Here is an 11580-nt window from a genome sequence, read left to right as displayed (position 1 = left end):
CCGCAGGGCGGGCTGGGGGCCGTAGGCCGCGCCCGTGCCGTACCCCGGGGGGTCGCGTCTGGCCGAGACCCTGGTCTGTTCCGCGCGTGGAGGCGCCGCCGGACCCTCACGGGCTCGCGCGGGCGTGGGGACTAGAGATGTCAAGCCGCCCCCGAGACGGGCCTTGATTTTCAATTTGCTTCAGGTGTTGACAACTTCAGGTACACCTTTGTGGTTCATTCTGGGTCAGAACTACTGACATTTCTCGGGGGCAGGTCCTGGCGCAGAACTTGGAATGTGTGCGGTCGCCTGTAGGCCACCTTAACATTTAGTCGGAATGTGGAATTTTGGGTTGCCATCCGTACTTTTTGGAATTCAGGGCCAGGTGGGAATATGTGGCGGAGCTCAGGCTTCCGGTAATGAAATATATAATGTTGAATTCAGTTCAGCAGATGTTTCGTGAACGTCTACCCCGGGAAAGGCGATATGCCGCTTTACTGGGTATGAGGACGGAGAACGTAGTTATCACAATTATAATGTGAATGGTTTCCGAATGTGTTCTTCGTGGACCATGTTCCTTGGAATAAAGATATATGTGTATTCAAGCAAAAGTAAACTGCTATCTACTTCAAGATGAAATGTCTGAGGTTTTCTCAACCATAGTAGGTGTACATTTATCCTGACTTTTTTTGTTAACCTAACAAATATCACAACATAAAATCTACTTAGCTTACTTGAATGAATGAATCTTAAGTGGACTGTTTAGTGCTGTGGGGAATCAGTTTTGTTTAGAAACATGAACGGCGGTTGTTTATCACGTTTCACAGAGGAAACCCGAAAACATAGCCTGTGATCCGTTCCCCACGCTTTCTTATTTATTTCTCAGTGCCGCATCAGGTAGCATGGATGTGGTAAGTTTCGGAAGCCATTCCAGAATATACAGCACAGAAGATGTGGCCTCAACCCTCTGGTTCCGACATTGTCCCTAATGTTTTCTTTTTCCCTTGGGGGAAGCTGGCCCACTGACCTTGGGCTTAACTAGGACACTTAGAAGAACTCACCTGTGACTTGGCAAGTGCTTTCCGCTGGTCTGGGTACAATCACCCAGATTATTCACCTGAACCTTTACCCTTTTTAGAGCTCCCTTTCATCTCTTTTGAAACATTTTTTCCTTTTTTTTTTTATGATCTTTAAATACCTCCTGAATTGATGGGAAGTACACGGCACTGCCCCTTTCCCTTCTTTTAGTGGGAAGATGGGCAGGCCTTAAACACGGCGTCTGCAGGACCCAGGGGCACACTCTTGGTGTCACCTGGCACCCTCCCCATAACACCTTGCAGGGAGTGGCAGAGAAAGGGTTTGGGTGCCACTGACCTGGGCTGCAGCCAACCTGGGCTGTGCCATCACCTGGGAGGGAAACTCAGCTGTACTGAATGGATTCCTACTCATCTCATGGTCCCGAGTGCGCCTTTAAAAAAAAAAAAAAAAAATTATTTATTTATCTATTTGGTTTCACCGGGGCTTAGTTGCAGCAGGCGGGCTCCTTAGTGGCAACATGCGAACTCTTAGTTGTGGCATGCATGTGGGATCTAGTTCCCTGACCAGGGATTGCACCCGGGCCCCCAGCACTGAGAGCACAGAGCCTTAACCATTGTGCAACCAGGGAAGTCCCTGAGTGCTCCTTTAATGGCCCTCTTCTTAGGGAACAGAAGAAAGCATCTTCTTAAGCCTGTCTTGTTGGGTAATGTCACTCTTCAGAGAAAACTCTGGTAGTTTTCTCCATTGTGGTCAGTTTTCAGGAAACTTTTGTGTTACTAACATTATCTTTTATTTTGCTCATGGAAGTGCCTGTGTGATCTTATTTAAAAGTCATAACATACTCCAGAAAAGGGAACTGTTACGCCCATTTCTGAATTTGTGGCAGTTACTGTTATCACTAGCTTAAAAATACACAGTCATGCAAAATGGATCGGTGCACACACACATACACATACAAATATACTGAAGTATGAGGTCAAATACCCCACGTTATTTATAATCCCGAATAACTAATGAGTGTGTATGCATCTATTTTGATACTTAATAAGGGTAGGTAGGTAAATGACCTAGAGTTAAAAAGATCACCTTTTGCTGTTTTCTGCTTGTTGCATTTTATGGGAAATGAAGATTGTCTATTTCAGTTCTCTGTCCTCATCCCTGACCTCTTCCACTTTTGGAAATGACACATCTGTGGCGCCTGGGTAATTTTGTAAAATTATTGTTTTTGCAAGGGAGAAATTTATAATATTAGTATGTGTCATAAAAAGGGGAAGCTTTCTTGTATGACGAGTTTGATTGAAAGAGTTGTCCAGGTAGAGAGAGAGAGAAACAGCAGTGGGACTTGTTTTAAAGTGTACTGAGAGTGAAATTGTCATTAATATTTTTACGGTTAATTTATTCTGCACAACACGTTGGTTTAGCTAGTAAGAGGGAAGGCTTTAGGACTGAGGGCACATTTTACCCTAAACCAACTTCAGAGTCATCGTCGGTGATTCATACAAACATTAAGTTTTACTTTGTTGCGACGTTTGTTTTGGGTGACAGTTGGTCTTGTTAATGTTTGAAGAATAGACAGACTTAGATAAAGTCATTTAAGACTTCCATTCTCCCTTTGCACACAGAGGACGTTTTAGAGGTGTTAGGTCTTTAGGGAAGAGTGTACGTTACTAGCTTTGTGACCTTGAACCCATTATATAACCCCTTTGAGTCTTACTCCTCAAGTGGGACTAAGGTGGGGATGATCTATCTTGTCAGAGTTACTGTGAATACATGTATATTTTGTTTAAAGTAAAATCCAAACTCTTTACCATGGACCACAAGACTTCTGCCTGGTTCTTCAGCGCATTTTGAACAGCCCTCTCTCCGCCTTAGCACAAAGGTGTGGTCTAGCCTTTCTGTTCCTCAACATTCCAGGCTGGGTCTGGCTTCCTCCCCTTTGACAGTTTTCCTAGACTGCTCTTCAGTGGCTCCCCCTGTGGTTGGTTCATTCTCAGGGTCACCCTCTCAGGGAAGCCTTCCCTGACCACCCCTTCCTTCCAGCTCCTTCAGTAATCCCATTTTATCAATTCGTCTGTTTCTGATACAAGGTTCATTACTAAGTTCCTTGTGGAGGGCGTGGGCTGTGGTCTTTCTCCTTTGTCTCCCTCACACATGGCATGGAGCCTGGCCACTGAGTGGGGACGTGGTATACAGAAAGCACTTGTAGCTTTTACATGTTTGTCTGCATGTTAAAGGCAGAGGTGTGCTGGCTGGATCTTAGACATCCGTTGGGTTTTTTGTGTTTTTTATTTATCCCTGGCTGAGTTGATCTGCTCAACTGAATAAATCATAGCACTGATAAGGCCAACGTTCTTGACACTACATGGCCCCAAATCCCCACACAGGGAGAGCTACATCTTCTTGTAGAACCGCGATGTGTGTCTGAATTCACTCACATGCCCCACTGGCTGGTCGTGAAGATGCACAGGCCTCTTGTCGCTTCTGGAAACACAGTTAACTGGAGTGTGAGGAGAGTAACGGCCCCAGAGCACATTTCCCTTGATGCTGCCTTACAGAGCTTAGCAAGGTAAAGCTTCAGTTGTCTGGAACCTCGGGCATCCTCAGAATTAAGCAGGAAGGAAGAACTCGTTAGGAATTAGACAAGCCAGAGACCTGGGTGACTGACCGCAGCTGGTGAAGGCAGTCTCTCATAGGGTTACAGATCGAAGTTTGAATTTCAACACCGTGATTTTATAGGGTAGGTTTTTAAAATAAAACCAAAGTCTTATTTGTCTTATCTGTAAAATAATCATGGTGCCTTCCTCAACATTGGTGTAATAATTGAGATAACGCATGTAAGTGTATGAGTTCAGTGCCTGGCATATAACAGGTGCTAACGGTAATAATTAGTTTAAAACATACTGTGATTAGTTAAAAGGAGTATTCTGGTTGATCAGCAATATCTGCGTAAGACTTGGTTTTTCTTCTTGAGGAAGCCCCGTGCGGGGAAGCGGTGTGAGACCAAAGAGACGAGAAAAATGGAAGTAAAAGAGGAAGGAGAATGGGAGTCTACAGAAGTATTACTGGTGCAGCTGCTAGAATTGTGAGGGTTACACATGGGTGCAGTATAAGCAGCGGTGGGTTGACTGGCTCTGGGTCACTGCAGTCAGTTGGTGGGAAACCTAGAACAGAAAGGTACTGCATGTGGCCACCTGCAAGGCCCTGGGCGCTTGTTCTCCTACTGATTGTTTTAATATTGTCTTATCACTCTCAACAGCCATCACACTGAAATTTTTTCTTAAAATTATTAAAAGGGCATCACACTTGGAGACTATGTTTGGGGAGCGGTGGCTATCCCATTGTCCTTGGGAGCCGACTCTTGAGTAGTAGAGAAGAAGGAAAGAAGAAAACACCACATCTCTCTGAAGGCCTGGGAGACGAAGTTTCCTGAGCATCAGTAAACCCTGCAAGCGTCACTATGCCGTCCTGAAATCTTCCAGCAGGTAAATTTGATCATGTGAAGAGGCGTCTGTCTATATACAGCATGAGATTAATGTACACACTTGTGTTTAAAGTGTCTCTTTGAAGAAGGCAGAGGAATATATGGCTCTTACTAGATAAAATTTCTATCAAAAACAATTTTAAGACTTTAATGTTACTCTTTAGAACTATTTAGAAAAGATGTGTTCAGCATGTGCTCTAGATCACCTATTATTCGGTGCTGCTTGCTGTCGTACTAACAGTGATAGACATTATTCTGGCCACACCAGTGACACACTGGGTGGTGTTAGCAACAGGGTTAACACACTTTTAAAGTAAGATGAATTCTTACTGGTAGACTTGTTATTTCGTATGATTTTCCTTTTGTTTTGATGTTTATAATAATGAAGGTGTTTGTTATTAAACCTGAGTTTGGGTTTTAAAGGAAATATCATCGTCCCTCTAACAATAGTCATTTTTGTCTGTTGACATTGCTTTTAAAGTAAAAAATATATATATATTTAGGGAATAACATTATTACCAAATACCACTGACTGTCAGAATATGTAAGCACGTACCAAACATAGAATTGTATTAGGATTTAGTGGTTTTGTACATTGGCAGAATTACTGCCTTTTAGAATTAGAAGGAACCTTCTGATAACCTCATCCTTATGCAGATGATGAGGAAATTGAGACTAAGAGTGGTTACGTAATTTGCCCGAGTCACAAACCACATTGCTGACAGATTTTAGAATGCAACTCTTTTCTTGCTGTTGCTGCAAGATGTTTTCATTTACTTCTGGTAGCCAGGAAATTTGGATTTCTGTCTTCATGGAGGATGTCACAGTTGAGCTGACTCTTGGAGGGTGTTTGGGAAGATCTGTAGAGGGCAAGGACAGTATCCCAAACAGGCTGAGCAGTACGAACTATACCGTCAACCTAGAGATTCTTTTCTCTCCTCTCCTAAGTAGGGTCACCTGTTTTCGATTTCTTGGTTTACTTCTTTGATGTGATGGAGCTTAACCTCCTAGTAGCTTCCTAGTAAGGTGATGGGGTGTGTGTGCGTGTGTGTTTGAGACCTTGCATGTCAGAAAATGTCTGTGTTCTAAATATTTGCTTTATAGCCTGACTGTATAGAATTCTAGGTTACTGTTTTAGTCAGCATAGAATGGGTTATGCTGCAATGGCAGACTAACTCTGAAATCTCAGTGCGTAAATAAATGCTTATTGCTTGGTTTCACCCAGTCTGCTGTGGGCCTGGTGCTCCTCTGGCATCTTCCTGCAGTTCCCCGTCATATCACCCCATGGCTCCAGGTTGCCACAGCAGGTGCAAAAGAGAGCTGACAGGTCACAAGCTGGCGTAAATATTTGGCCCAGAAGTAACGCATGGCACTTGTGCTCACAACCCATTGGCCAGAACCAGTCACGTGGCCCTGCAGGGGTGCGGGGAAACGTGCGTGTGCTCAGGAGGGTTGCTGACTGTAAACGTGTGCCGCATCGGAAGCAGACTTTCTCCTGGAATTTCGGAGACATTGCTCCACTAACTTCCAGCTTTCAGTGTTATCACTGTGTCAGTTGCCATCTCTTTCCCAGTCATTTGTATGTAAATTTTTTCTCTTTCTGGAAGCTTATAGTATCTTTCTGCTATTGTCTAAATTTTAAAATTTCACCACGATGTGCCTGATTATTAGTTTTTCTTCTTTGGGTGGATTGAGCATTCCATGGATTCTTCAGTGTGTATACTTGTGTTCTTCAGTTCAGGGGAAAATTTTAAATTTTCTTCTGTAATGCTTTCCCCTTCATTTTCTTTCTTTTCCTGACTAAAGCTCTTTTTTTGTTGGATGTTGGACCTCCTGGATTGATATATTAATTTTTTTTAGCCTCTTCTCAAATATTTAAGTCGGTTAATTTTCTGGTTCTTTTTTGGGGGGAGAATTTTTTCAATTTTACTTACGTTGAATTTTTATTTTGGTTTATAGGAGTTTTTGTTTTCTAATTGTTCTACCCCCACTTTTTAATAAATAGCATCTGACTCTTGTTTCAGATTTGTGATAGTTTTTCTTAGGCTTGTTTCTGTTGCCTTCCCTTCCAATAGGCTTAGATTTCAGCTTTCGCTCATTTGTTTAAGCCAGTTAATTCTGTTGTCATCTGTTTTCCAGTTTTCATTGTCCTTGTGTTTTTGTGTGCGTGTGTGTGGAGATAAAAAAGTATCTGTTTTATTAGAAGCTCATTCAAAGTTTTTTTCTTTTTAATAGTTTTTGTTTGTTTTGCTAGGATCAGTGAATATTAAAGTCTTTTACTTTGGGGGAAACCCAAATCTAATTTTTCTTTAAATAAAGGTTTTCAGTGTGTTTTCAGTTAGTGCTGTCATGAAGCCACACCTATGTTACTGAACTTTGTGCAACTTAATTTATGAAATGCCTGCTGATCTATGGTGGGTAACATGAATTATTTTTAAGTTGGATCATTTTAAAAGTGTCAAGAGATCCCCTGTTAGGCAGCCTATAATAAGTGATTACTTTTGATAATTAAGTTATCATTTTACAGTGTGTATAACCTTTTCCATTTTTTAAGATTTTTATATTTGCTTAATAGGACTGTATCATTCGTTTGAATAATTATTGCTCTGCAGGATGCCCTTTATCGCTAATGATCAGTGAATGTGGTTTACATTCACTCTTAATATACATTTAATAAATCTTTTGTGGATTACTTTTTGTACCCCAAATCTGCTCTTCTTTATTAGGTATACTTATATAAAATGAGGAAAAGATTGTTATAACTAAAATCTCTTATTCTCTAACGCAGATTGAATGAAAAACTCTTACATATTCTATGCAAAAGCACTTGAACACATAATTGACACATTTCATTTTAAATTGGAGCTTTGTGTTAAGACCTAAAGGCTGAAAGCGCTCAAAGCAATCGTTTTACTTTTCAATTATTTTTATGTGCATGTTGCCATTAGGAGTTAAAAATTTTTGCTTTAGTAGTTCACTATATTTAAGAGACTTTATGTATGAACAAATTTTGAAGAAAGAAAAGTAGAGAAGGAACTCCATCATTATACTATTTGGTACAGCACCCCTGTCCCAGAATAAAAATAAACAGCAAACGGATATTTGGGCCCTACTTAATTGTCAAAAGTTTGTCAAAAAATTCTCAAAGGAACTTACCTACTTCATAGTTTAATCAATAGTTTAATACTTTCTTATAGGCAGTGGAAGTGGTGAGACTAGGGATTTACTATGTTTTTAGCTAAAACATTGGTAAGTTCCTGGAAAGGTGTAAAAATGTATACATTTAAAAAATTAGCATGTATATACATAAAGACAGTAATGAATTGGTAATAGGTGTGCTACTTTTTAAATACAACATGTTAAAATCTGAATCAAAAAATTGAGAGTGTTTATTTCATTAATCAAATCTTATAAGCCAGCTCCATTAACAGTTTAAATGATTGAATTTATCAACATTTGTTTTATATTCAATTTAATAGCAATGTGTTGAACACAGTTACAGGAAAAGATACTTAGAAGTGCTCACAAAACTTCTCTACAGGTTAAATTTCTAAGTCTCTGCGTATTTTTGTTTTCATTGAATCAGATAATTTTAGAGCTTGATGTGTTTTAGAGATCAGCCTCTTTATTTTATGTGGGGAATCTGAGACTCACTCAGTGTCACATAGCAAACTTAGTGCTACATTGTATTTTTGTATATAGCTCACAAAGTGGGATTTGAATCACTTGAAAATTTATTAGGCCTAGAGTCTGTCATACAGAGTGAAGTAAGTCAGGAAGAGAAAAACAGATACCATATTGCTAACACATATATATGGAATCTAAAAAAAAAAAAAAGTGGTTTTGATGACCCTAGGGTCAGAACAGGAATAAAGACGCAGATGTAGAAAGTGGACTTGAGGACACGGGGAGGGGGAAGGGTAAGCTGACACGAAGTGAGAGAGTAGTACTGACATATATACACTACAAATGTAAAATAGACAGCTAGTGGGAAGCAGCCGCATAGCACAGGGAGATCAGCTCGGTGCTTTGTGACCACCTGGAGGGGTGGGATAGGGAGGGTGGGAGGGAGACGCAAGAGGGAGGAGATATGGGGATGTATGTATATGTATAGCTGATTCACTTTGTTATAAAGCAGAAACTAACACACCATTGTAAAGCAATTATACTCCAATAAAGATGTTAAAAATAGAACATTTATTAGAGCTTTTGCTATAATTATAAATTCATTCTTAATTTTAAATTATGTGGCAACTTTAAGTCTACTTTTCTTAATTTGATTATGTTTAAATGTCTCTGTCTACCTTTGTAGCCATGCAAATATTCATATTGCTTTTTTTAAAAATAAATTTATTTTAAATTTATTTTTGGCTGTGTTGGGTCTGTTGCTGCACGTGGGCTTTCTCTAGTTGTGGTGGCTTCTCTTGTTGCGGAGCATGGGCTCTAGGCATGCAGACTTCAGTAGTTTTGGCATGTGGGCTCAGTAGTTGTGGCTCATGGGCTCTAGAGCGCAGGCTCAGTAGTTGTGGCGCACGGGCTTAGTTGCTCCATGGCATGTGGGATCTTCCTGGACCAGGGATCGAACCCGTGTCCCCTGAATTGGCAGGCGGATGCTTAACCACTGTGCCACCAGGGAAGTCCCCATATTGCTTTTTAAAATAAAGCTTATTGTGTGAAGATCCAGAGGATCTAAAAGAAGTGAAAGCAATTCTATTACATTTACTACATTTCAGTTATTTAGTGAGGAGTTGGAGATTTTACCCTTACCCTCCTTGCAAGCTATCAAGTTAGCCAGAAACGGTTTCATGGTTGCTGCCAGAAGACATGAGACTCCTGGGTCAGAGATACAGGACTTTGTTACTCAGGGTAGTGACAGGCATCTGGTGCCAGTTCCCTGAGCACCAGTGCAGTGTTGAGAGAAGACTGGGGTGGGGGCGGGGACAGAGGGGAAAGCAGGAAACTAATTAGGAGGCCGTTGCAGTGATGCAGGCAAGGTAGGACAGCAGCTTGGTCCAGTGTGGAGACTGGACCCCAAAGTGATTGGATTTTGCCTATATTTTGAAGATAGGAATTGAGATTTTGTGACCTGTTGCAGCGGTCCCCAGCCTTTTTGGCACCAGGGACCGGCTTCATGGAAGGCAGTTTTTCCGCGGATGCGGGGCTGAGGCTGGCGGTGTGGGAGGTGTTATGGTTCAGGCGGTGACGCGGGCGATGATGATGGGCAGTGGCAGATGAAGCTTCGCTCACTCGCCCACCGCTTACCTCCTGCTGTGTGGCCCGGTTCCTAAGAGGCTGAGGACCAGTGTCAGTCCGAGGCCCGGGGGTTGGGAACCCCTGAGCTATTGGATGTGGAGTGAGAGAAAGAAAAGCCATGGGTGATTCTGAAGGTTTTGATCTGAGCAGTTGGAAGAATGGAGTAACCATAAATGAAAGTGGGAAAAACTGCAGGTAGAGCAGGTTTGGGGGTGGGATGGGAAAAATCCAGAGTTTAGTTTTGAACATGCTAAGTCTCAGATATCTATAAGATAGCGCAGCAGCAAAGTCAAGAGGGGAGTTGACTATAACTGGGCTAAATAAAGAGATAAAAGTTTGGGGGTGGATGACGCATCATTATTCCATGCATGAGAATGAATGACATTGCTGAGGGACGTGAGTGTAGATAGAGAAGAAAAGACCAGGGTCTGAGTGCAGGGTGCCCCAACATGAAGAGATTAGAGGCTGAGCATCTGAGGAGTGACCAGCTGTATCAGATGCTGCTGGTAGAGTGTGTAAGGTCAGGACTGAGAGCCCGTGCCGGATTTGCAATGGAGACGTTATGAGTGACCTTGGCAAAAGCAGTTTCTGTGTAATGGTGGTGTCATAGGTCTCTGGCTTGGGTTTAAGAGAAAATGGGAGAAAGGGAATTGCAGGTCTCAAGTATGCATGATTTTCCCAAGGCGTTTTGCTGCAGGGGGGATTGAAGAGGTAGAACCATAGATTGTGGGGAAAGTGGGGTCAGGGCAAGTTTATTTGTATCTATGAGAAGTGACATTTTTAGGAGTGATCCAGTAGAGGGAAATTTTTGGAAGGGGAAGGAGACCAAGCACACCAGTGGAGGGGGCCCTGTAGAAAGGGATGGATATGGGTTGATGTGGTGTCGGAGTCTGCAGTTTTCTTCTGAAGTTCTTAGTTTTCTCTGTGAAATAGGACACTGGGCCATCTGCTGAGCTTGAAGATGGGGGAGTAGGTGTTGGAGGTATGAGGAAAGATGTGACATGGTCGGCAAGGAAAGTGAGAGGTGAATGGACCAGGGGAATGTGGTTTGATTTCCAGGCGGCATTAAGGCTCCATCTGAGGTTCATGGTGATGACTACAAAGTGAGACCAGCCAGAGTGGTCACGTGTTTCTCCAGCCATGTTCCCTATAAGGGTGCAGGAGTGGCACAGGGAGAGTCAGATTTAACGGGTGTTGTGGTTTTGCCAGGGGAGTTTTTCAGAGTGAGAATAGGGGAAGGGAATTGAAGGTATGAGCTGTGGAATGATGGTGATTAATCATGGGATATAAGCTGAAGTAGGCAGGGAAGAGGGTCATTGAAGAGCTGGTGGGGTTATTACTCTTAGCATTTAAACTTTGAATATTTCATACACCAAATAAAAAGTGACGTCAGATTTGCAAAAAGTTATTTTAAGTGGGCTGAGGAGGAGGGGGCTTTCTAGTTTGTAATAAAACAAAAATAATGCAATATTCTTAACTATTGATTTACTTTTCTGTTTGGTAGTCGTGCCATGTACAAAAGCCAAGAAAAGACCTTGCATTCTGCTCTGACCTGATGGATCTACTCAGCCATTCCCTTTTAAAAAGTACCTTAAGAACAAACAAATTTACAGACTTTATTCTTATAAAAACACTCCATGTTTATTATAGAATATTTTGAAAATAAGGTATTGAAAATAATATTTACAAAGTCTTCTATGATCCAGTTGACAGTTATGCTGTATTTCTTTCTGGTCTGATTTTCCTCCCTATTCTTTCTACATAATCGAGGCCACACTTTACATAAGATTTTGTTTCCTGTGTTTTTGCACTTAACAAATGAACAATAT

General features: G+C 41.7%; 1 protein-coding gene across 3 annotated transcripts in view; it reads left to right on the top strand.

Annotated features, from left to right (window-relative positions):
• Window positions 1–68: 68 nt before the first annotated feature.
• Window positions 69–11580, top strand: part of SOCS6 (suppressor of cytokine signaling 6) — a 33174-nt gene continuing 21662 nt past the window's right edge. The window contains exons 1-3 of one of the 3 annotated variants that reach the window (XM_024754861.1): window positions 128–200; window positions 3402–3583; window positions 4311–4499. The gene's annotated coding sequence lies outside the window, so the exon portion shown is untranslated. Of the gene's footprint in view, window positions 3584–4310; window positions 4500–11580 lie in introns of all 3 variants that reach the window. The other 2 variants (XM_024754860.1, XM_024754862.1) reach the window with 2 other exon arrangements.

Source organism: Neophocaena asiaeorientalis, unplaced genomic scaffold (genome assembly GCF_003031525.2).
Source record: "Neophocaena asiaeorientalis asiaeorientalis breed wild unplaced genomic scaffold, Neophocaena_asiaeorientalis_V1.1 scaffold124, whole genome shotgun sequence".
In the NCBI taxonomy this organism is placed as follows: domain Eukaryota; kingdom Metazoa; phylum Chordata; class Mammalia; order Artiodactyla; family Phocoenidae; genus Neophocaena; species Neophocaena asiaeorientalis.
The sequence above is the reverse complement of the archived record's forward strand: the minus strand, read 5'-3'. Positions and strand labels throughout refer to the sequence as shown.